Here is a 27,898-nt window from a genome sequence, read left to right on the forward strand (position 1 = left end):
ATTTCTGTAGAAATCCAGCCAACTGATATTTCTCCATTTACTTAAAAAGATATTTACTGAGTACAAAAACATATACCAGGCACATAGCATAGTAGAGGCTGGTAATATTAATATAAGGGTGGATAAACTTTCAGTTATAAAATAAGCAATGAGGATGTACAGTATAGCAACTATAGTTAATACTACTGTATTCTATATTTGAAAGTTACTAAGAGAGTAAATCTTAAAAGTTCTTATCACAAGAAAAAAAATTTGTAACTGTGTATGGTGACTGACATTAACTAGACTTAATGTGGTGATCATTTCACGATATGTACAAATATTGAATCATGTTGTACACCTGAAGTTAATGTTATATGTCAATTATACCTCGATAAAAAGAAAAAGACAGCTATAGGACCTGTCCTCATGGAGCTTGCATTCTAGTGGGAGAGACAAAAACAAGCATAAATACATGAATGAATGAGTGAATTCAAACTGTAATCACTGTTAGGAAGTCACTGATCCAATTAGGGGCTGAGTTATAGAATGGAGAGGGGGAAAGGTGACATACGCTATGGGCAAGGAAGGGTTTTTTAAGAAGGCAATCCTTTAATGGCCATCAAAGAAAGAACATAGAGGTAGTCATGCAAAGTGTTGGAGAGAATAATATACCAGACAGAGAAGAGATGTGGAAAGGTCCTGAAACAAGAAAGGAGTTCATAACAAAATACAAAAATGCAAGAAAAAAACCCCAAAAAACCCACAACCAACCAAACCAAAACCCACACAAATATGGCCAGAGCATAGCTGGCTAGAGATAAATAGCTTGAGAGGATAGAGACAAAAGTAGAGACCAGATTAGTCTAGGCTGTAGGCTGTGATTCAATAGGATGGACATCTGGATGAGTATCAGCCTTGGAGTTTCAGAATGACGTATGTGGGGGTTGGGGGGGGTGGGTTCCAATGACTCAGTAGGGCACACTGACGGGAGTAAGGGGATGAGTGACGCTCTTATGGCTACATGGTCAAAATACTGGCATCTAGTCACATATATTAAGACAGTACTGGGTGGATTTGGTGACTTAAAAGCTACTGATCTTTTTATTGTACCTGTTCCTTTATAGAAAAATTTCAAAACAGCAAAGAGTAGAATGTTAGACTTGGGAGTGACCCAGACATCATCTGTTCCCTTAGGTTACAAGGGAAAAATTGAGGCTGAGTGATGTCAAACGACGGAGGCAGGACTGTAAATTAAATCAACCATGCCCCTCCCCACCCCAGTAAAGTATTTTAGGGTGTGTGGCAAAGATATGTGGCTAAAATGGAATGTATGGAGGTGAACAGAGCAGAGGAAGTGGGAGGCTAAGGTTCAGGGTATTAGAAGAATCATTAATGGAAAGCTGATGGACAAATCTTCATGTAGCTTTGGTTACAAGAGAGTGAAAGGAAACAACCTACATTTCCATCAATAGGAGATAATTCAAGAAAAGTAGGTAAATTCTTATGATGGGATATTATGTGGCCATTCAATGTGTTATTTGTGAAGAGGTTTTGCTGATGATTGACACTGCTTATGATAAAAATGAGAAAAGCAGGATATAAAAATATAGATATAAATTATGAAACATGTCACCCATACCATGAAAAAAAGACTAGACATACATTTGTAAAATATAATATTTTACTATTCTACCTGTTTTGATACTCAATTATTATGTTCCAGTTGTTGTGTTAAGCCCGTGTATTATCTCACTAATCCCCATCAAAAACTAAGAAGAAGGCATTATGACTGCACACATGAGTAAACTGAGGCTTAAGGAGGTTTAATGAGTCACTTGAGGTCACAAGGCTAGAAAGATGCTGAGCCAGGTGAAAAATCATGTACTACTATATTTTAAATCATTTTTAAGATGAGAAATCATATATTACTATCTTTTAACTTATCTTTTTATTTTCTGTGTTTTCCAATTTTACACTGTGGAAATAAACTTCATTGTAATTTAAAAAATAAATTGGATATCAAGTCAACTAAAAAGATATAACTGCAACTTGTGCTTCATTGGTGATCTGATTTTTCCCTCCCCTCTCTGGTTTTCAAATACTTCTTGATAGCTAGCTTTCTAGTCTGTTTTCAATTCATTAAGAGCTCATTTAGCACTTACTATGTTGCTAGTATTATTGATTCTATTTACCCTCGGAACCACTGGGCATGAGCTACTGAAAACACAAGTTCCCTTTCAGTACAATTACCCTTGTGCTAAGGAAATGACTTCCTCTGCTTTTACTTGCTCCTATTTGTTAAAGCTGGGTTGCCAGAGGATTTGCACAATTGGAATTCACTTTCTCCTTACTTGCCCTCAGCGAATTCCTTATATTTGCAAGAAAATATTTCATAATTTCATTGCACTCTTACCCCATAATATTCTCAACTCTGCCCAGGAAATGAGAAGTATTTTGAGACCCAGAAGCTGCCAACCTGAGTTGTGTTAGAAACATTAAATGCCTCTTCTTTCTGCTCTTACCAACCTCTAGCTTTTCTCTAACTATTGACTGGGGAAGCAACAGTTTGCAAAGTTTTTTAATCATTTTTTTCTGTGCGATGGCTTTACCAATGTCTTCATAACAGTTTGCTACAAATATTTTACTTCAATAAAATGTCTTAAAGAATGTGACAATTTTTCTGAATTTATGGCACTACTTTGGCTTTGATTATTTTGTTTGTTGTTGTTTTTTGTGGTGTTCTAACCTAAAAAGAAGAAACTAAAAACGACTGCTTTAATTTTATGTACTCTAAAAATCTCGTCAAACATAAAAGTTTATTAACCTAGAATATAAAAATTCTTAAATGGAAGACTTTTTAAAGAAATTTTCTAAAGACATTTGCTAAGTATTGCAAAATCATGGAATCATGTAAATAATAATAACCATAACAAAACTAACAATGCCTGAGGCATTACTACATGCCAGATAATGTGTTAATTTTTTTATTAAAAATTTTTTTTCCAAACATCTTTATTGGAGTATAATTGCTTTACAATGGTGTGTTAGTTGCTGCTGTATAACAAAGTGAATCAGCTATACCTATACATATATCCCCATATCCCCTCCCTCTTGCGTCTCCCTCCCACCTTCCTTATCCCACCCCTCTAGGTGGTCACAAAGCACCGAGCTGATCTCCCTGTGCTATGCGGCTGCTTCCCACGAGCTATCTGTTTTACATTTGGTAGTGTATATATGTCCATGCCACTCTCTCACTGTGTTAATTTTTTTTAATGAATATATTATTTATTTCATTTAACCCTCCAAACAAGTTTTGAGTTAGGTGCTATTACTGACCATTATACCGATGAGCAGGCTATAAGCGGCTAGGTAACTTGTGTCCGGACACACAATCAGTAAATAGCAAAACTAGGATTTAAGCCCAGATCATTCTCACTTGAAGGCATATCTTTCAATAACCATAATATCCTGCATGGTTAAATTATATCTGACAAATGAAGTGGTATTTATGTTCATTCATTTTTAAATAAAACCACAGCTTGGAAAGCCAGGAAAGTTTTATTAACATCCATGTCATTCAGTTCAGTTTATGTTGAGTGTCCGTATATTAAAGGAAAGCTGCTTCCGAATTATTGATCAAAGCCTATAAAACTAACAGTGGAAGAGAAGAAACAGCAAATCTAATTTATTGACCACAGGTCCCTAGATGCAAATTGACATTATCAAATCAATCGCCTAATTTTAATAAACCTTGTCTCCACATCCCTAATCAATAGTATAAATTTAGATTAGCTGTCGCATATTTTTACAAGAACAATCTGCAACATGTAAACCTTCGTCAGCATTATATGTGGTCACATGGGAAACGACTATATTGTAATAAATGCCAAATTGAAATGTTTTAAATTAACCATCACTTGAAAACATGCAATTTAAAGATTTCCATGAAGAACTTTAACTATTAATAAAAATGACTACTCTTAATTCAGAGACCACCACTTGCCATGCTCCATCAGCACTTCACCCACTTATTCCAATTAATCATCACCACAGTCGTATGAGATCGGTATTATCTCCAATTCAAGGCTGAAGAAACTGAGCCACATACGGGCTACTCACTTGTTCAAAAACCCACAGATGTTAAAGGGTGCACAGCCATTTAAATTAAGGTATGGGGACTGTAAGTGCTTCTGTTCTTTCAACTAAATAAGATTGCCTACCTCTGCAAGCACTTGGCCTCTGTTTCATAAGGCTTCCAAATCTTATCATTCATATGCTGAGCTATCAAAAGGCAAGGTGGCCTTATTTAGAGTAAAGTGAAAGCTACAACTTAAGGTCTGTTTTTTCTATTTAAATTGCTTTGATATTTTTACTAAGGCTTTACACTAGCCTTCGTGTATTTGCTGTTTATGCAATCACTATAAAGTCCTAATGGATGTGCGGTTACCAGAAATCCAATTATAAATTTTCTTGCAAACATTTAGATAGCAATAACTCATGGGCCTTTAAAAACTTCCTCCCTGATTAAGGAGTAGTTAAGTTCTTCTCTGCACTGGGTAAGAGCAATGTTGTTAGAATCTACCTGAAAGTAGGTCATGGAAAGAAATATGAATGCTTCATCAATCCTCTGTCCCCTTCTGCATAGGGTGTGATGTCGGGAATTTTTGTTTTGGCCATCAGTAGTTACTAGTCTGATCAGAGACAAGTTGGTTAAATTTGCCGAACTTCAGTTTCTCCATTTCAATAAAAGATAATGATAATAATGCGATTAATATATCACTTCTTTATATATTTTATTAATAATGAACGAGGTTATGTTAGTGAAAAGAGGTTTGTAAACACAAATGTGAATTAATGCTCCTAGGGATTATCACAAAATTCACCTGATCCAACCTCTCAATTTTACAAACACAGAGGCCCAGATAATTAAAAGAATTATGCAAGGACACAAAGTGACACTTCTAAACAACATGCTAGTTCTCTCATGCCAACTTTTATGGGACATTGCTCCCAAAGCAGCATATTTACAGGAGGCCTTATTGCACAACTCTAGAGGGCACCATTCATATTGTGAAATACAAACGAGGCATGCCCTGAAGCACAGCTTGAAACTCAAAATAAATGGGGCCCTCAGAGTTGTGTTGCCAAGTGACATTGTTTAATAGCTTCATCTCAACTGGCTTTTTCTTTCCTCTTTCACATTCTTATCAATAAGCTCATTGTCTGAGTATTTAGAAATTTCTGTTCATTTTAGTGATTACCCTTGCAACATCTTATTATTTTAAACTGAATAAAGGGGTCTGTGCTACATACCCTTTCCTCAAAACACATTGCCTTTGCATAGCTCTGCATTGTGGGGGGAAGCAAGGGGCTTCAAAACCATAGTGAAATCTACTGTTCTTCATATTAGCCTTGGCAAAAATAATGGATTTTTGACCATATATTGTCCTTAATTTTTCCCTGCTATTTGATATTGTCTATTTATGTTCTTTGGCTTTCAGAAATATTATACGACCTTGTATCATCTTGTCTTGCATTTCCTTGACATCCTGAAAAGCCGTTTGTTCTCCAACAGCTTTTCTTTACTCTTCCAACCCATCAGTGTTGGTATCTCCCAAAGTTCAGTTCTAGGCTCTCAGTTCTTTCCCATCTTAACCAATGAATATCTTCCACTGCCAAGGTGAAGTCCTTGGGAATCAGAAAGACCTATATTTTGAATCCCAGCTCTGTTATTGATTATATATATCTTCTCTGAACAGACCTTGGACTCTCTGAGCTCTGTTCTGTCATTATCAGACAAGACTGATTATACTACCTCATAGAACTGATCTGAGGAATAAATATTATCATGTGTAAAAGCACTATATGTCCGCACAAATTATAGTCCTATTGCAATAATTTCTATGTCATTGCCTTTTCACTGGAGTGTAAGTTCTTCGGGGCCTGGAGATTATTCCAGTCTTGATCACTATTGTATCCTCAGTGTCTAGAGTCTGCTGTCGCTATGTAGAAAGTGTAAAGTAAATGTAGCCTGAACGCAAGCTGGCATCCACCTGGTACAGTTTCTGGATAGTATTCTAATCAAACTTACCATGCTGGGAGCCAGAAGCAGTGCAAGCTACAGCATATCCATTAATTTCCATTTCTTAGAGAAGAAAAACTGTTAATTCAAAATTCAAATCAACACTTTATAAAATTCTCTTCCTCCTAATCTGTCATCTTCTCATGGCTCCCATTTCTTTCTCAACAATGTACCTTAAACTTCTCTGTAAACACTCATTCTTTTTCACTGCCCCACCTCTCCTGCCTCTTTTTTCTCTCATTACTCATATTGTGCAAAAGTAGAGGAACTAGCAGCGAGCAGAAGAAGAGGAGCTCCAGAAGGCCAAGGACAGGATTCTTTTTAGCTGGCAAGGGGAGTAGGGGAAGAATGGCTGTGCATGCATTAATGGATTTTGCCTCTATGTCACCTATGTTTTGAATGAATAAATGAATGAACGCCATTGGCCTGGTCCCACCACCTCTTGCAGTCCTCTTTGCCTGTTAGTCTTCCTCACTCCCTATATCCAGCAAGTCCTGGACCATGTTCATTTTGAAATGCATTCTTTCAACTTTCCTTAATTGTAAATAACTGATTTACGATATTCACTCACATTCTGCAAGTGCTAATGAAGACAGGGTGCTACTGCAGCAGATAAAGAGAAATGAGCTGGTGCAACCCTAGGGGACGGATATTAGATGAGAAACTGTTCATGTTTATTCTCCAGATAGAGACAATGAACACGTTACAAAGCAAGAGAAAGTAAGATCAGAATGAGGGACATCTCTGCCCCAAACTGAGTTTTGTGTGTACTCCCTAATTATTTCATGAAGTGCTACTCTTTGCCTTTTGATTTATAAGCTCCTTGAGAACAGAGCTTTTATTAATTCCTTTGTTCCTTTTGCAACCATCAAGGTATATGAGCAAAGAACTAAGCATACTGCAGGTTCTCAATAAATTGAAAAAATGCCTTCAATTCATAAAATGTCACTTTCTTCAGACCTGTGCAAAACAGAATAATCCTCCTTAAAAAGTTGAAGGAGGTAACTAGATATAATATGTGCTGAGAGGATTGCTCTTAAAATATTGCATTGTCTTGCTTAATTAAATTGCTCTATTATTTTAGCCCACCTACATCTGAAAAGCATGCTGCTAAGAAGTCTCACGATGACACCTGTAACATTAAAGAGGGAGTGTTAGTTTTTGGTGAAGAGTAGAATTTAGAGAATTTGACTAAAGAGCCACTAGCAAATCTAATGGAAAGATGGTAGACCTGAAGTCAACCTTAGCTTCAACAATTATGAGCTGTGTGATTTGAAGCAAATCTTTTAATATTTATTTTTCAATATCTACATCTGACTTCATTTTGTAGGATATTAGAAATGAATATAAAATATTAAGGCAGTACCTGGTATGGAGTACTTGCTAAAAATTTGGTAGTGTATCCTCCATAATAATATATCATTATCCAAGTCAAGTTGCCTGTCACTGCCATTCAATCTCCTTTAAAATATGTTCTTAATATTTTGACTATTCACTTTGCATCCTGTCTATTCCTTGTCAGTTTTACCATTTACACCCTTCTAATTCATGCTGATGCTTTTCAAGTCTTGGCTTAGTCACCATTTGGATGCAATCTTTAGGTTACCTAATTGGGGCTCATAAATCAACTCCTCCTGGATTTCAATTTCTCACCTTGGTTTTGGGTTACCCATTAAGGCTCATTCGGGGTCTTGGCACAAAGTCAGTCGAAGGCAACATGCCTGAGGTGGAGCAGCTCCCCAGACACGGTGTTTCACCAGGTGTAGGAAGAAGGCTCAGCTCCCCTGGTTATCTTGCAAAACTGCGTTTGCTTCAGGCTGTGAGCAGACTGCCCTCCCCCGCCCCTTCACTTCATAACAGTGAGAACAAAGAAGCCGGCTCCTGTGAGAGATAAACTATTCAGCAGTGTTTGAGATGATTAAAAATAAGAAAAAGATTCCTTGTGGGTTTTGACAGGGCTTTCTCCTCCCCCTCCTGATGGAAGGCAGAGAGCTTCAGTCAACATTCTGCTACTAGGCAAGGGGTTTACAGCAATTCTGAACCAAGTCTAACCGAGCAAAACAAAGAATATTTTTCATGTCTTGAACAACCTGAGGTGTGTTTTGGGGGTTGGGTAATCTCTTTCCCCGAAATGGAATGTAAAAGTGGTGTTCGCCTTAACAAGTTCACAGAATGACTTCAGGGAAATCTCGTGTTTAATTTGTGTACTGATTTGTGTACATGTAAATATGTGGTTTTGAAAGTGGTTCTTTGCTGCTGATGAGCCATCGACCAAGTTGCATTTTTAAGCTTGCTTTTGGAGTATTGTTTACTTGAAATGAGTGTTTCAAAAAGAGTATTTGGGAAGAGTGTAACCTTTTGAAATGTGGCCTTTGAGACAATTTTGGAAAGGTCCATGAAACCTGTTTGCACATTTTGGGGATATTCATTTCAGTCAAAAAGTGCTTATTGAGCATATACAATATCATCCGAAATGAATTATAAGGACATAAGGACATTATCAGTAAGACTTTATGCTAATCTTGGGCTACTACCTTTTCCATTCTCTTTTGATTGCAAAGGAGTAAAAGAGTTGTATTTGTTTTCTAGGCTGATGTAACAAATTACCACAAACTTGATGGCTCAAAACAACACAAATGTATTCTCTCACAATTCTGGAGGCCAGAAGTCCGAATTCAAGGTGTTGACAGGGCTAAACTCCCTCCAGAGGCTCTTGGGGAGAATCTATTGCAAGCTATCTCCTAGCTTCTGGGAGCTGCCATCAATCGACCCTCCACATTCCTTGGCTCATAGTTGCATTTCTCCAGTTTCTGACTCCTTATTTACATGGCCTTCTTTTCTGAGTATATCTTCTTTCTGGTGTGTCTATCTCCAACTCCCTCTTCCTTTCTTTTATAAGTATGTGTGATTGCATTTAAGTTCCACTCAGATAATCCAGGATAAGCTCCTTTTCTCGATATTTCTAACTTAATCACATAAATTACCCTATGAGGTAACTAACATTCACTGTTTTGCCATAGAAGGTGATAACCTTAGGTTCTGTGGATTAGGATGTGGGCATGTCACATCTTTTGGGGGGGTCATTTTTCAGCCTAGCAGAGTTATTATCTCTCTGGCCTCTGAAGATTAGTGTCCATCCACGGGCAAAATATCCTCTCCCCATCCCAACATTCCCAAAAGTCTCCATCCACATGCAAAATATCCTCTCCCCATCCCAACATTCCCAAAAGTCTCAACTCATTACAGCACAAGCTGAAGTCCAAAATGTCATCTAAACGTCTAAACATATCACCCCCAAAGTTCCAAATCTCATCATTTAAATCATCTGAACCAGGTATGAATGCAACTCTGGGTATGATTCATCCTGGGGCAAAATTCCTTTCCCTCTGTGGACCTGTGAAACCTAGGGAAAAAGTGATCTGCCTCCAAAATACAATGGTGGGACAGGAATAGGATAACAATCATAGATGTTCCCATTCTAGAAGGGAGAAAATGAAAGGAATAAAGGGATCACTGATCCCAAGAAAGTACAAAATCCAGCAGGCAAATTTCTTTGGGTTTCAAGGCCTGATAATAATTCTCTGTTGCTTGAAGCTATATACACTCTGGGCCTCCAGCTCTTCATTCTGCACCCAATCTGCTCCCAACACTCTGTCCTTAGAATCATTACTCCTTTTTCTTGATGGGTCGTACATGTTTGCTCCTGTAAAATCCCAGTCTAATAGTCTTCCTTCATTTTGCCTCATCTCTATCCGTTTCTTTCCAGTCAGGCTGTGTTTCTGCTTCTGCCAATATAATATTTTCAAAAACCCTGTGCGTCTTCCATGTATGTCATGGACTGTCAAACCATTAGGCAAGAATGTCTTCCACAGATCTTTCTTGGATAACACTATCTCTATTCCCAGCTTCTACTGAGATGGTTGACTGCATCCATGAATCACACACCTATAATGGCTTTATCAGATTGTTGTTCAATCACATCCTTGGCTTTCTTTCAAAAACATGATTTCCTAACAGTGAATCTCCCAATGTCAGCCTTTTTTTGTTTGTTTTTAATTTGGATAGGCTATGAATTTCTGACATTATTAAATTCTGGTTCATTTCTACTTAACAGTTCTTTTCTCAACTTGTTTCTTTCCTTTTGGATTTTTACGATCAGCGGCAAGAAGAAATCAGGCTGCACCTTCAACATTTTGCTCAGAAATCTCCTCAGCTAACTATCCAAGCTTGTTGCTTGGAAGTCCTGCTTTTGACACAACTATTGGACACAATTCAGCCAAATTTTCTGTCACTATATAACAAGGTTACCCTTTCCTTCATTTTCCAATAACAAGTTCTTCATTTCCTTCTGAACCCACACCAGCAGTGCCTTTAGCATTCATCTTTCTGACAACATTCTATTTATGACAATATATATGTAGTCTCTAAAACTATAGAAGATTTCTCTACCATACTCCTCACTTCCTTCTGAGCTCTCACAGGAATCTCCTTTAGTGTCCACAGTTCTGCCAAAGTTTGTTCAAGGAAATCTAGGCATTTGCAATCAAGCTTCTCCAAATTCTTCTAGCCTCTATCCATTGTCCAATTTCAAAGTCATTTCCTCATTTTTAGGAATTTATTACAGCAGGTATATAAAAAAATCTGTTTTAGTTTCTTATTGCCACTATAACAAATTACCACACATTTGGTGGCGTAAAACAATCGAAATGTATTCTCTCTGAAATCCAAAATCAGTTTCACTGAGCTGAAATCAAGGCGTCAGCAGGGCTGAGCTCCTTCTGGTGGCTTTAGGGGATAATCTGTTTCTTGCCTCTTCAGCTCTGGTGGCTGCAGGGATTCCTTGGCTTGTGGACAAATCACTCCAATCTCTGTCTCCATCTTCAAATCAGCTTCTTTTCTTCTGTCTTTTTTTTTTTTTTTTTTTTCCTATGTGTCTATGTCCAAACTCCCTCTGCCTCTCTCTTATAAGGATACATGTGATTACATTTAGACTTACCTGGATAATCTAGGGTAAATGCCTCCTTTCAAGATCCTTAATCATATCGTTTGCCCTATAAAATAATATTTACTCCTTTGCCATACAAGGTAATATTCAAAAATTCTAGGGATTAGGGCATGGACATATCTTTTTTGGGGGGGAGCACATTTGGCATATACAACAGTTAACAATCCAATGATATCTTACTATGTGTCAGACACTGTGATAAACACTTTAAACTGTTATTTCATGTAGTCCTTAAAAATATGCTTTAAAGAATGTATTATTATCTCCATTTTAAAGATGAATAAATTAAAATCAGAGACAGTAAAATATTTCCAAAGTCTCACAGCAGATTTGTGCCACTGAAGGTGCAAAGACCTATTCATACTGCACTACCACCTCTATGTGGCTACTGTGCTTCAGGAGTTTACATGTTAATGAAAAAAATTTTTTTTAAAGATACATATACATAAAATAGTTACAGATTTCATCATAATCCAAGCCTGCTCCCCTTTACTGTGAATCCAATACACTTTAAGAATAACCAGTAAATGGAATGACTCAACTGCAGGTGGACATATTATGGGGGTCGCAGTGATTCTTGGATTACAAATGTCCATTCATTCTCATTCTCTGCCCCACGTGAAACATTCATTGTTGCCTGATGGCTGTATTAAATTCAAGCAATGAGGAGGGTGCATACTGCGTGACTCAAAGCACTGCTTTGCTACATGTTTCCAATCTGGTGAAAGATTTAGAGCTAGGAATCTAGACGAGATGAAGAAACGAGTGTGGTCAACTGTCAGCGTCCACGTCCATTAAACAAAAACAGGGCTTCCCTGGTGGCGCAGTGGTTGAGAATCTGCCTGCTAATGCAGGGGACACGGGTTCGAGCCCTGGTCTGGGAAGATCCCACATGCCACGGAGCAGCTGGGCCCGTGAGCCACAATTGCTGAGCCTGCGCGTCTGGAGCCTGTGCCCCGCGACGGGAGGGGCCGCGATAGAGAAAGGCCCGCGCACCGCGATGAAGAGCGGTCCCCGCACCGCGATGAAGAGTGGCCCCCGCTTGCCGCAACTGGAGAAAGCCCTCGCACGAACCGAAGACCCAATACAGACAAAAATAAATAAATAAATAAATAAATAAATAAGAAAATCCTTTAAAAAAAAAAAAAAACAAAAACAAAAACAACTTGGTCTCAGTCTCTCTCTGAGGGACCATGGGGAGAGACAAAGGGAAGATGAGGCAGTCCTGTCCTAAAAGAAAACAGTGGAAGCTCACGTTCATTAAATGTACATGCTAGAAAAATCATGGTGCTGGAAAAGACACACTGGAAAGTAGAAGGTCAAGTATCAGCAATGACTTGAGATGGAAGAAGCTACTTTGAAAAGTCAACAAAGACAGAACCTTGCATAGAAGCATGGAGCTAGGCAGACAGAAAAGAAGAAACAGATGTGGGTGATGGCAATGCTGACAATGCTGTGCATATTTGTGTGATCGGAGCAGAACCCAAGGACTGGATTGGAGAGGAAGGTAATTAGGAGATTTTCCCCAAAACTCTGAGTTATTTTTTACTTTATAAAATAACACTGATCATTTTTAGTATTATTAAGACAAACATAATCTATGTTTATGTAAATATTACATAAATCACACAAACACATTAGTGAACACACAGACAATAATGATCACAGGTAATGACACCTTGCATAAATAACCACTGTTAATATTTTATTCTGAGTCCCTCCTATTGTATACATTTATCCATATCTGTATACTTTTTTTCTATATTGAGATTTTGATGCACAATCTGCCCTGGTGACTTATTTCTTCACTTAGAAACCTGATGTAAAGATTTTTCAGGTAATTAAATATTCCTCCAAAACATGATTTTAAGAGCTGTACATCGATCACATTGGTATATTGTTATTCATTTAATAATTCCCTAATTCTGAGTATTTAACTCATATCTTATTTTACCCTTTTATAACTACTGATCTGACCAACATATTTGTACCTATAACTTTTATGCATATCAGTAGGATTCATCACTTTCAAATGAGAAGCAAGGGAGTCCCAGCAGTGATTCAACGTTAATATTCTCTATCTCTCCTTTTTCCTCCCTCTTATGTATCTATCTGTGTGTGTTGTACACACTCCCCCAAACATATGTATATATCTACTATGTAGACATATACACATATACAAATATACATATTTGTTTTATAGGATTATTTTATATAGAGAATATTATATTAATATGATACAAAGGGTTATTACATGTAGCATTTTGTAAGATTATTACATAGATAATAACCTATACATTATATATTATATACAATGGCTTATATTATATATAGGGTTTTATATTGGTTTTGAAGGATTATTATATGTATAATACCCCATATATACATATGAAATAACCCTACAAAACAGGTAACAATATACCAGCAAGGCTAGAGAGGTAGTTAAAATACATACATGGCAAATCCAGGATTCGATCTCAGTCCTCTCTAGCATCAAGATTTAAATTATTTCCTCTAAGACCATACCGCTACTGCTGCTACTACTAATTTACCTTAATCGAGCACTAACTATATGTTAGATAAAGTACTAAGTATTTTATATGACTCGTACAACTCTTACAACGACAACTCTGTGAGGTAAACAACTTATAACTATTTTAGAGTTGAAGAAACAGAAATAGAGAGAATTGAGTAATTAGTGCCAGGTCACATAGCTAGTTACCATATTTGTCAAGAAGTCCCAATGTGTGGAAACATGATATTGAAAGATGACTTTTATTTGAAGGTTTTGAGTTGGAACTCCCTGACATTTCTCACAGTCTCACTGGCAAATATGGCACTGCAGTGTATTGGGTAACAATATAAGCTCTACAACAGATGGCTCCAATTCAAATCTCAGCTCTGGCACATACTAGCTGTGTGATCTTTGACAAGTTATTTAACATATCTCTGCAAATTTTCTCATCTGTAAATTTGAAATAATAATAGGTTAGTTACAAAAATTATATAAGTAAATAACAACACTTAAATGTTCTCTTATAATAAGGCTTCAGTAACTGTTAACTAATATCCATAGAGATAATAAAAATAATGACAAAAATATCAAATAAAAAATAACAGATAAATGGAGGCATTTTTCTCTTGGATTGAGCTGTAAGAAAGGAGGAGATTTCTGTTGGAAAATTCCAGTTAGGCCTTCTTCCATTAACATTTAGAAAACAGTGAAAATACTACAGAAACATAATAACTATCTAACATTTGACTCTTTTATACTTCATAAAATAATTAACTTATTTTAGTCTTCTACTCTGGCTGAAATCAAGTGAGCTCTCAGCTCTGTGCTGGGTGGGCCTTAAAACAGAAGCTCAGGGCATGCAAAAGAACTGGAATCACTTTTCCAGCTTTTAGGAAAACAACACTAATGAAATGTAAAAAAGGCCACAGGCATGGCCCAGAGAAGGTCTGAAATGTGAACAGGGGCTAGTGAGTTGAGGGGCGCACCCGTCTCACTCCTCCAAATCAACACATACAAGTCTGCAAGCTTAATGACCTTGGCTCACCCTAAATACAATAAGACATCTGTACCACATCTGGTAAGACAGGACCTGGGGGATACAGAATGAAATAATTTTATAATTAAAAGGGCCATTGGCCCAAATACTAAGGTAATGGAGGCCCTAAAAGCAGAAGTGAATGACTCACACAAAGTGATTCCAATCCAGGTATTCAGACTCAAAGTTCAGTGCTCTTTCACTTACCTCATTTATGTATGTATGTGTGTGCAAGAATATATGTGTGTGTCTATGCATGAACATGCATATATATTCACGTATATGTATATATACATGAAAATGTATGTGGATGTTTATGCAGAAATATGTATATATATGCATGGATATCTGTATATATACATCCATATACATATTTCATTCCATATATTCTATCAAATACTGTCAGGCTCTGTTGCATAATTTAGGTCATGAATTATTGATAATACCCATAGAGAAAGTTTAGGTTAATTTACATCAAGATGCTTCTTGAACACATTTAGCAATTTTTCACAGCTACACATAGAGCTGCATAGACATAGATTTAGTTTTTGTATTCTATGGATTTCCTTTTACGGATGTGGTGTCAAACCACAGGGACATTTTCAAAAAAGGATATGACTAGAGCAAAATCAAATGACATTGCAACTGAAGTCCGCATTTTTGGTGAGAGCTTTCCTCTGCTTCTTTGTCACCGTGCATAAGACAAGCTGTACTGTGCTGTTTCAGACAAAGGAGCTGGCAAGAGAAAGGCTGTGAGACTCCGCTCTTTCCTGTCTATCTAGTCACAACTAGTGTGCAAAACCATGTTTACTTTTGTAGTGATAGGCAGTCATAACTCACTTCTTTAATGAAAAATATGCTGTGGTCTACCTTTCCCTGAAGCAAAAAGCCATTATAACTACCCCGTGTTTTGTTTTCCTTAGTAAAACTCACTCATTTCATCTACTATCGGGATAGCATTTCATTTATCTTAACTCGTTCTTTTCCTCTAGATAGTAAACCAAGCTCAGTGGTGATAAAGATGATGAGGGTCCCCCTGCTCAAATGCCATAATCTCCTAAAGCTTCCCTTGTGAGGAAGTGAGATCTGCAGTTCTGGTACATTGACTGGATTTGATTTCTTTGTGTTGAAATAACTCTGTATTTCCCTGTCACACCAGGATGCAGAAAAGTGAGGAATAATTGGCATGTTCTCTCGTTTTGATCTTTATTAGTATGTGATGTTGGGAATCTACTTACTGGCAATTTCAGCCTCATTACTAGGGTGTGTGTTGTGGCAATAAAGTAAGCAGCTCAGCTTGAAGATCCAGGCAATCTCATGCCGTTATGTTAAATCTGGTATGCAGTTGTGAGGTGCTAAGTATTATTGTCAGGCAGGCAAGTCCTTGTTCCACAGCAATGGTATAGTGTTTAGCACATCACTGGCACTTAGGGCGATGGATGAGAGAATGAAAAAATTTTACCATTCCCCTGTACCACTGGAACCATTATTTCCTCAATATTTTTGTCCAGCATGACTCATCTCCTTCAACTAATGTGTTACAAAAGAAAATTTGATAACACAGGTATCTTTTGAGAGTCATTATTCATAATATGTATGTACATAAATATGGCACTATGAATATTTAGACTCACTGGCTTTTTCTTTCCATATAAAAATGACAGCACATAGACTAAATTTTGGGAAATGCTGAAGTTTGAATATCCTCAATTAATAGTCATAATAATAACATAAAGCAACTATCATTTAAGTACTTTGTATATACAGAGTTACCTCATTTAATTTGATCCTCATAATAACCTTATGAGGAGAACACCTTAGGAGAACATCATTGTTTTTCTCACATTAGAGACAAGGAAACTGATACTAAGCAAAATCGAGATTAATGATACGATAAAACTTATAATAAAAATAAACCAGAAGTTATCTGTTCAGCTGTTCTTTTATGCTGAGATTTATCAATAATATCTTACTTGAGTCACACAACAATCCTATAAGATGAGAATTGCTATCTTCATTAACAGATGAGGGAACTGAAGTTGCCCAGCCACACAGCTACTAAGTGGAAAAGTCAGGATTTGAGCTCCATTATCTTGCCTCCTAGTTGTGCAGCACATACCTCTATGTAGCACAATTTGCTACATAATCACACCATATAAGTCAAAAGCATACCTTATCAAAGGAAGAGCTAGGAGGGCTTTAGAAAGATTCTAGTTCTGCTGGCTCACATTTTACAAGTGAGGAAACTGAACCTGAAGTTGCAATGCTCATCAGTAGGACTGTGATTTCAAATCAGTCCAAAGAACTGAGCTGTATTTTTCAAAAATTCTGTTCATTGGTGAAGGCGGCAGAGAATCATTCTGCGTTAGTGAAATAACCAGGAACTTTTGTACTCATAACCACACCTTCAGAGCTGTGTGTATATAGCATGAGAGAGCTTGTATAAACAGAAGAAAATCACTCAACCAATAGCAGTAGAAGGTTAGCAGTTGACCTTTGCCTTCTTTCAGGAAGCACAGAAGAGCAAGGAACAGTTCAAGCTTGGGAGAAGAGGATCCACAAAGTACTATTTGTTTTCTTCCATTTGATTTCTATACTAAGCTAAGCACTTCCTTGAAACTGATGCCCAGAGCTGTCATTTAGCTACTTGCCATTATCACATCTAAATCCCTCAGGCCCACTTCAAATGCAGGGGATACACCTGCGGGTTGTGAATGGGTTTCCTCAACAATGCTGCCCAATTGACTCACGTTTAAAAATACTTTGATCGACCTATCCCTTTGTCACGTGAGCTAGAAGCACTAGAGGATGTTGGAATAAAAAATCTGCTGCCACAGCCAAATATGTTGACTTTACCAAAAAGAGATATCTCCTGTCTCTATAGAAGAAGGATTACTTGCAGTGGGAAGATTGATGTTCCTCTGTCAGAAAGCTACCTTGGAACAGGTGCTCCCAATTAATTTCCATGAGCCACATTCACCCTGTGGTTAGATAATTAAAAAAATAACCTGGGTGAAACTTCTCATGTCAGTATAGCTAGCACATTTGATGTAATGAAATGCATTTAGGAATATTCCACTAAAAATGATTAATCTTTATTCTGGAATACATTTTAATGAATAATATTACTGATATTCTAGATATTAAAATTAAATCAGAGCTATCCTATAAAACAAAAAGAACATAAGGTTATTCTGGAAAATGTACAAAATATAGAAAGGAATAAAGACAAATTTCAATACACAGAGACATGAGTATGATTCATTTCCATTCTGTTTTTGCATATATATTGACGTAAATGTAGTCAAACATTATATGGGAGACTTATTAATCGATAGCACATTCATTAAAAAAAGTAATTAACCAAGTAATATACATAGTCATTGTAAACTAATTGGAAAACCACAATTAAGTAAAATACAAGCCTCACTTTTTTTTAGAGTAGGACAATATTTTATCTGATATGTTTTATTTGTTTGTTTGCTTAACAATTCAAAGAATCATATTACTGTGGTAATTGATTTTTGTGGTTGTTAGGGAGCCCATGTGCCTTGGGGAGGATTTTAAATATCAAGAAACTGAGTTCCTTCCAGTTTTCTTTCTCATTAGGAGGACTGGAGAGACCAGCCCCTTAGAAAAGATTGGACAGAGATATAAAAGAGACAATTATGTGGTCTATTACCAATTCTGATGGACCTTATGGTATTTAAATGAACAAAGCTCTCTTTGTCATTTCATTAACATGATTCCTTTTCAAAGAATGAGCAGTTCTCATCTACTTCCTCCATTTTGGGAAAACAACCCAACTTTTCTCAAGCTCATTTGAAAGGGAAGAGTAATTGATTGAGAATGTGTATAGCCTCTGCATGTACCTAACTCTGTGGCTTCTCTCAGCCTACACTAGTGCAAGAAGTGCTATGTTATATTCCAGTGGAATAAATAAAGGTTTAAAAGTACAGAACATAATAATGCTTATTTGATTTATAACTCCATGGCATTTGTTAGTGTGTTGTTTTCATTCCTTCTCTTTTTCCCTCTTAGGAAAATGAGATGCATAACATCTGGCCAGAACATACTGTTCTGAAAGGGTTCAAACTTAATATGCTGGATTTCTTCATTTGAAGTTTATCCCATTACAAGGATTTTAGTATTTGCACATCATTTTTCCTTGTTCCCTTTAAAAAAGTAATTTTATACATTAGGTAGTCTACTGATTAAAGTGTATGCATCCAAATTTCCCATATTTAAAAAGCCATGATGAGCGTAAATGAAAATAATGATCCCTGTGAACAACGGGCTTTTCTAATATTTCACTCTGGCCTATTTTAAGAACTACTGAGGCATAGAAATATTATTGTACATATACTATTGTATATATTGTATATTATTGTATATACATAAATAGATCCTTTTATTACTTATCGTGGTGTTCAATATGAAAAGCTGGGGAAGATTTCTGATTCAACTGATATCTGAAGAGACACCACCTTATGATCTCTTTCTCTAAATTTCTGTGCTGCTTATACAAGATGCTGCTTTATGTAAAACACGGAACCACATACCTTGAGCCTGCTCTTTCTGTTTGAGTCTTCCAAAAGTGAAAGGAAAAAGGTAAGGTGAATCAAGCATTAAATAAAGCAAGGATACAAATCTCTGTACAGTTGAGTTCTTGAGTAGGGATGGGAGCAACATTTAGATGTGCTATTGCAGACACATCTGCAGATTTCTTTGGGATTACCCAAGGTTCTGAGCTATTTCACCTTGGAGCTTTTGCCCAAGATGGTATCTCTTCCTGTAATGCTTGTTTACTAACTTTAACCCCTGGGACTCTCACCTAAACTAAACCCTATTTGTTTTTTGGGTAGAAGTAGATAGAGATTTTGTGGGACCTGAAGCTTATATAGATTGGAGGGGCTTATTTTAAGAAAAAAAAATATATAAAATTATAAATACAGGGACTTCCCTGGTGGCACAGTGGTTAATAATCCGTCTGCCAATAAAGGGGACACAGGTTCAATCACTGGTCCGGAAAGATCTCACATGCCGTGGAGCAACTAAGCCTGCGCACCACAGCTACTGAGCCTGCTCACCACAACTACTGAAGCCCACACGCCTAGAGCCCGTGCTCCGCAACAAGAGAAGCCACCGCAATGAGAAGCCCACTCCCCGCAACTAGAGAAAGCCCGCACGCAGCAACAAAGACCCAACACAGCCAAAAATAAATAAATAAATTTATAAAAAAATTATAAATACAAAAGGTATACTGGAAGTGACTATTGATTGAGAATAAGAAAATTCAGGAATTACTGCAGACTCGAGATTCAGGCCACTCTCCTCTAGGATCTCTTTAGACAAGTTACTAGAAATGCTTAAGCAGAAATGATACCTGATTGTCTTTTGGATTTTCCTCCCCAGCTGGTACACGCCCAGACCTCCTTGGGACCTTCCCAAGGGAGGGGCCAAAAGCTGGTGTTTCCTTAGCATCATGGCAAATCTACCTTTAAGTCACACTCAGACAGTCCTTTCCTGTAACTCCTCCCTAAACGCCTGCTTTCAGCATCCCTATCCTGGGTTTCCATAGCATCCTGTATCCACCTTCACCATAGCATTTACCACCTTGTACTGTAAATGCTTCATTACAGTAGGAATCTTTAGGACAGGATATCTGAATCCCTCCCCATTTTATCCCCTGTTTCTAGCACAGTTCCTGGAACATACTATGCAGTGAGTTAATCTTTTACAATAACAGCAAATAACTGTGTACTGCTTCCTACGTGCCAGGTCCTGTTCTAAGCATTTTACATATATTCACTATGACATAGCTACGATTATTATCAACATGAAACAGACGAGGAAACTAAGAAGTAGAGTTTAAATAACTTGTCCGAAGCCAAACAACTAGTTAAAGTTGGAGCTAAGGTTCAAACGCACACCGTGTGCTAATGAAGTCCACTTTCTTAACACTAAGAGTACTGCCTCTCAAAGGGCATGAGTATACGGAGGATACTTTCTTCACTCCTATTCTGAGTGGCATTTGAACTCTACGCCTCAAGGCGTTGTTTGTACAATGACCAGCTCCTGATCATTTAAGAAATGATAATCCAATTTGTGGATTTTTGAAGACTTTTCAACCCCCTACAGCTTCTTGCCTGCAGGGAGCATTTACATGCTTGTTAGAACCTCCCCAGAGATGAAGGCCAGAACAGGGAGGTTATTACTGCCATTATCCTGCACACTCTCCAGGTATCTATGCTACTGGGGACTGGGAAAGCTAAGGTTGCAGTAGCTTGTCAGTATGTGTGGATTCCAAATAGGACACAGCTCCTAATTATCTATACCTACCCCGTTCACCCCTTAAGGGTTGATCATCCAGACCAATCCTCTCGTTGGAAAGATGCGTTAAGTACACAAGTGGAAGCTCAGAATATGCACCTTAAGTAGAGTTGAAAGATTTTTAGTAGGAGAGTGACAGGATAAAAACTATATTTGAAGACAGTTAGGAGAGGGATTGCAGAAGAGGAAGAAATGGAAGACAAGGAGATCAGTCACAGGCCAGCTGGGATTCCACTGCAGCCAGTCTCCTGTGTGGACACTTACACTGCAAACAAGTCAACCATTTTCAGCATTTTACCTGAAATAATTATTTGCTAAAATTGATTTTATTTTAATTTTTCAACTCCAACGAATCTCTTAACAATTTATTTTGAAAACCGCATGAAAAACTGTACTTTAGTTTTGAAGATAAAATGTGCATATGCAATTGGGTTCCTCAAAATAGTAATTTATACTTATATTTCCTAGCCAGCAAACAAAGTTTACTAAAATTTCCCTATACCAAGGTTTACTTCTACTATGCAGAATTTTCTTTTTGTGAGAGTAAGAGATATCAGGCCCCAGGGAAATTTTTCTTGTGATTACAGGCATCGAAAGAGGGATGACTTTTCTATCCAAGAGACAGCTTTTGTGATTTTGTAATCCAGACTGTATATGCTTTATGCAACATTAATCTGCCTCGTTTTGCTCAGATGAGAGGTTTTATATGTCATTCCCAGGAAAAATTGGTGACCATAACTGCATAATGAGGTTGAGTTCTTAGCAGCTTATTAGGATTGGGTTTCTGGAATTTTTTTAAAGCATTCGTGGAGCCTGGCAGAAATGAGCAGAATTATTCTGCAGTAAACTCTCATCTATTTAGAAGGCACTCACTGGGAGTTTACAATCATGTGGCAATACCTGCAGTGACCTTTAACAGGGCACTGCCTACTCAATGGAGTTATATGAAACCAATTGAGGAAAGCAAACTCTTTTAAAGCATGTGTTATCTCTTTAGAGGCACCATTTTAAACGCTGATAAATTAAAATACTTATTAGCTACCCGTTTAAGCAGGTCTTCTACAAAGTGTTATCAGTATTACTAGTTTAGTTTGAGTTAATTTATGCCTTAAAAATACCACTTTGTTTTAATTCTTGTAATTCCAATCACCACCATGCCTTTGTTTGATGAAATTTATTCCATATTGACTTAATAGAATAGATTTTGTCCATCTAAAAAAATAGAATGTTCTTTGGCAAATATCCACTGACATCATCAGAAATCATGCATTGGATACTTTTCAAGTATGACACTATTTTAGAGATTTTAAGAATGGGTTTTTATATATAGTATAGGTTTTTAGTGCTCAAGCCAGGTGTCTTTTGGAAATTTGGAAATTAACAGTTTCCTTGTCCTTTTGTCCATTTTTCCAAGTAGGAAGTGCTTTCTACTGAATGTGGGATACCCTTTGTGTAGCATGACCTAGAACTTAATAGATGCTCATTACCTTTCTTGAAAAATGGAGTGGTTGAATAAATGAGTGGTTCAGGCTTTTATATGTAGTGCCCTAAATTTGAAGCTAGTAACAGACAACACAGAATCATTTAGTCAAGAAGGTCCTGGCATGGGATTCCAGCCAAGCAGAAATGAGCTAGCAGATAACAAAGGTCTAGGCAAACAGAGGTGTAGAAGATTCCAGGAGGAGAGTAGGCAGGCACCAGAGTACTACACAGGCAGAGAGGGCCCAGAGGGCCAACAAGAAAGGCACCATCAACAAAAGGTCTAACTATGGGCCCATAAATGTCAGCTACACGCAGGAATCAGTGGAAGGTAAATAGGAGAGTATCTCCATGTCTGAGAAACTCTGCATTCCTTCATTCAGCTTTTCATTCAGTGGTTCATCTTAACTATTTATTGTGTACTACTATTCACCAGATTGTGTTAAGATCTGCCTAGAACTCATAGTTTTCAGCACTGGATAGTTATTCAACAGCTGTTGATTAAATAGAATTGGTTGAAGATAAATGGCATAAAGTGAATAAGACTGAAGTAGGTCTGGAAAAAGTACCCAGGCAAGGTGCTCATGTACGTAAAAATCAGCCATGGTTTACTCCACACATTTCTCTGCATCTTATTAGTGACACTGAATGTGTCTGTCCTTATCCAGACATATCTGCAATCAGGAACGATATTCAACTGTATTGTTACATCTTTTAGTATAATTTCCCATTGTCCTTTCTGTTCCTAAAGTAGAAGAGTGAGTTTGAGTTAGGGAAGATTGCATGGCTCTTAAAGAAATGGACTCAATGTGACACAAGGTCACGGTCCCATGTGGACTCAGTAATGATTACAGTAGAACTAGCTATGACTGGAAGAACACAAAAACACACATTTGCTAATTTACTATCACTCTTCTTTTCATCCGCTAATCTGTGTAAACATGTAGATGAAATCATAAGAGCAGGCTACCTCAAGAGCAGTGAAGTAAAAGGAGACTTTTTTCTTTTATTAAAAATATTTTGTTTTTTATTTTTGCATTTGACCACTTCACTGCACAGCTGAGTCTTATAGTGAGATAATTAACTGGAAGCCATACATCTTCTAGTTTTTTTGGTTATACCTAAGGGGCTATAGCTAAATTATGTATAGGGCAGAAAACTGTCATTGTGTATCTTCAGAGTCTAAAACTATGTTCTGCATACTGGAAATTGATCAAACATCAGTTGACTTGAACTGAGTTTGGAAAATGCATATAGATCTGAAAGGTGTCCTTTAAACCATGTAGGTAGTAGACATCACCCTATCAGATTAGCTATAGGCACAAATGGATAAGAAGAATATGGGATCAAGAATGAACTAATCTAAAGTGGAAGAAATGTGAACTGATTAAATCAAGAATCGGGATCAGAATAGAGAGAGTAGCCATGGATCAAGAAGAACCAATCAAGTTCATGACGGAAGTGTCCTGTTGATCTATTGTTTTTCATGTTATTCACATTTCTGACTTTTGGTTTTGATATTGTCAGCTAAGAAACAATCTGCCTGCATTTCCTTCAAAGAGGTAGCTCATATTCCTATTGAATATGAATTAAAAGATGACCTAAACTTCTGTGCTCCTTTGGAGTATTTATTTGAAAATCTTGTCCATTTCTGGAAACTTCTGATAGTTAAGCAATATCTCACTCAAATCCTGTCTCTCAGTAGCTTCAGTGTTCTTGTTTTGAAGCAGAAAATTCACTATTTTGGACAATGTGGAATTGAAGTGTCCTGGTTCTTTGCAGAAAATCAACTACATCAACATCTTTCAAATATAACCTGTCTGAATACTACCAGTTTTTGGAAAGTTTTCTTTGTAAAATTTCAATGACAATGAGTTTATGGCAAACCTACTACATAACTTACTGGTATGCGGGATACAGTAAAAAAGGAAGCTAAACCTACTCCTGTTAAAAAAAAAAAAAGAGAAACAGAGAGAGCGAAACACAAAACAGTATATAATCTGGCTCCTTATTCTACAGGATTGATCAAAATATTGTAGGTATTCATACGATGTCATAAATAGTTTCAAAGGCCAGGAGTTTAACCTGATATGTGGTTGTTCCAGGATTTGATCTTGGGCCTCTCTGACTGCAAAGTCATTGCTCTTTTTACAATATTCTAAAACTAGCGAAAGTTAGTTTGGAAAGCTAGCTTAACCAGGAAAAAAAGAAAATTCTTTCTAAGAAAAAGGACTTGCAAGGTCTACTCTGGCATTTTTGCCAAAGAATACTGAGTGTATATTACAGGGAGGCATAAACTGAGCCTTAAAAAAATTAGGTGAAAATGTTTCCTCTCAAGAATCTGCTGAGGTTAATTAAATATCGTATTAGTGAAATGATCAATTCAAAGGCTAGCTTACACCTTTCTTTTCTCAAGAAACTCCAAGTCCTTCATGATATTACCTAAGAGCAAAACCTGTAAAATACCAAAGGAAGTAAGACTGTGAAGCAATAGAACAATTACATTGTCTTCACATACTGATGAATCACCTGTGCTCTTAAATTTGAGTACAAATTTCACACAGCAGAAATGAAAATTAAGGGGAGTGTTGGTGGGGCTTAAAAAGGGTTCTTACACAATACAGTAAAAAGAAGTCTTATGGTGGGAAGAGAGGAAAGGCCAAATCAGTAGTAGTTCTAGCCACTAGATTTAAAAGCATTTCCTATTGAACTCAAAGATGGGTGCAAACAGCATGCTGCCTTTTCTTGGCACAGAGAAAGGTGTCTAACTATGAACCGGCTTCTAATGACAATGTCTAGTTCCTTATCTTTCTGTGCACATGTACACATACACACACACATATACACACAAACACACAAAAACACAGTTTGAAGTCTCCCTGCCTACCCACCAAAATGTCACAAATACACACACACATCAAGAACGTACACATGTACACAAATACCATCACATACATGTGGCACACATATCACACATGAACTGACCATAATGCACACCTACCTTCACACACATGAATGTAAGGAATGTGGTGCATACCACCCAATTCATGACCATGCATGTGCACATGCAACACACATACTTCATACAGCCACACATCCACACACTCACATGTGCAACATACACATGCACACATGCAGATAACATGAAACACAACGCTAACACAGAGATGCACACACATGCCTTAGGCAAGAGGCCACACCCACATCACAAATGCACACACGGATACACTCACACACAGGTGTACAAACAATAAGAAAGAAGACTCAGAAGACTCTAGAGAAATTAAATATATCTCTATTAAAAAGTTTGGCAATTTTTAAGTCATAAAGAGAGAAATGGGAAAAAAAGGGAAATCAATACAAGAAGGATAGAATAAACAAGTTTTCAAGCCTCTGAGGCTTCCCTTTGCAGAATGGAGATTACCATTTTAATTAAAAAGAACACAGTATCAATGCCATAGCAAGTCATGGTAGGTGTGTTTAACTCCAAAATTCCAGGCGGCACTGCTTAATCGTCTAGATACACAATTCAGTTCCCAGCTGAGCTGAGCAATTTGATCAAGGTCACTGGGAACAGTAAGCAGTACGAGCTTGACTTACGTTTGAGCATGAACCACAAGTCCACTCCCTTAAGTTCACTTCAATATTTCATTTCATAAACAGGAAGGGGAAATGGATTTAACATAGAGATTTCTCCATTTAAAATTCTATTTAATTCCTCATCATAGATGAGAAGTTTGACAGTGATGAGGTGCTCATAATTTATGCATGAATCTGTTGCATTTTAAGTGTGTCCAGGTGCACACGGAAAATGGAGATATGTGCTTTTATGTGGTGTCTCTGCATGAACGATGTCCAGCTAGCACCCAACACACTCTGAGGATGCAAACAATGCCATTTTAAATATGATTAATAAACATAAATGAGAAAGAAAACATTTTTCAACACTCCATCTTATAACACATTTTAACAATTATTTTTGTGTGTGAAGAAAAACAACGATTCTGTTGGCATGCAGACATAAAGCATGATTCCTTACCACCCTCTTGTGGTGATTTTAAAGAACAATTTTCTCATCACTGAATATCCTCTACCTCCTCCCCACCTCCTACCACCGTTTCTAATAATGGGCCTCTAGAGGCTTTTAGGGTGAACCACAGAAAACTGCTTATATTTGACAATTTTTGTTCTACAAACATGGTAATGTCATGCGTTATGGTTGTAACGAAACCCCTCCTGATTGCCAACATGTTTTCTGAACCCCAGGACAATTCATACACCGCATTCTTGGATTTGTTTTAAATTATCATTCCATTAGAACTCCCTGTTTAGGGTGACCAGAATTGTATCATACTCTTTCTAACCACATTTTTATCAGTATTTACCAACATGACATTCTGGTCCACTAGAGCTGCTTCCACTCCTGCGCTGCACACATGACCTCTTCTTTGTTCCTCCTTTCATGAGGGTCCCTTCCTGGCTCATCCAATATCTATCCAGTTCTTCATTGCCCAACTCAATATAACTTTCTTGGATGTATCCGACTTCCATCAATCTGTGTCTTCTATTTTGATGGTCAAAATTTGAACCTAATAAATTAATTGCTCTATACTGCCTTAATCTCTAATGGTGTCCCACTCTTGAACCACTGCCCCCTGCCCCTGGCAGTACTGAAGGAAGAATATCTGTCTGTCACCTCTCTAACTATCTATCTATCTATCTATGGTAGGCAGAATACTGGTCCCCCAAAAATGTCCATGGCCTAATCCCCAGAACAGTGAATATGTTTGGTTATATGGCAAATGAAAGTTAAGGGTGCTAATCAGCTGACCTTAAAGTAGAGATTATCCTCGATTATCAGATTGGTTCAGTGTAATTACAGGGGTCCTTAAAAGTATAGAAGGAGGCAGAAGAGGGAGAACAGAGAGATGGCAGCATGAGAAGTATTCAGCCCAGCCTTGCTGGCTTTGAAGGAGGAAGGAGACTAAGAGCCAAGCCATGTGCACAGCCTCTAGAAGCTGGAGAAAACAACAAAAGGGATTGTCCCTTAAAGCCTTCAGAAGGAATGTAGTCTTAAGGATACCTTGATTTTAACCAGAAAGACCCATTTCGGACTCTGACTTTCAGAACTGTAAGATAAAAAATTTGTATTGTATAAGCCCCTAAATTTACAGTAATTTGTTACAGTAGCACTGAGAAACTGATTGTGTATCTACAGCTCTATATTGGCTCCACTGGAGGTGATCATACTGGTAGTGGGAGGCAATGGAGACACACAAAAAGGTGAAAGTTACCATTTTTCAAAGATTGCTCTGATATTTGAAATTAGACAGACCTGGCTTCTACTGACTCTACTACTCATTCAATTCTTGAAATGTTGTTCAATTCTGAGCCTCGCTAAGACTCACCTTGCTCCCTCACAAGGAGAGTAAGGAGGATTTATAAGGTTTCATCCTCATAGGCTTG

The sequence above is a fragment of the Balaenoptera acutorostrata genome, chromosome 10 (genome assembly GCF_949987535.1).
Source record: "Balaenoptera acutorostrata chromosome 10, mBalAcu1.1, whole genome shotgun sequence".
Taxonomy (NCBI): Eukaryota; Metazoa; Chordata; class Mammalia; order Artiodactyla; family Balaenopteridae; genus Balaenoptera; species Balaenoptera acutorostrata.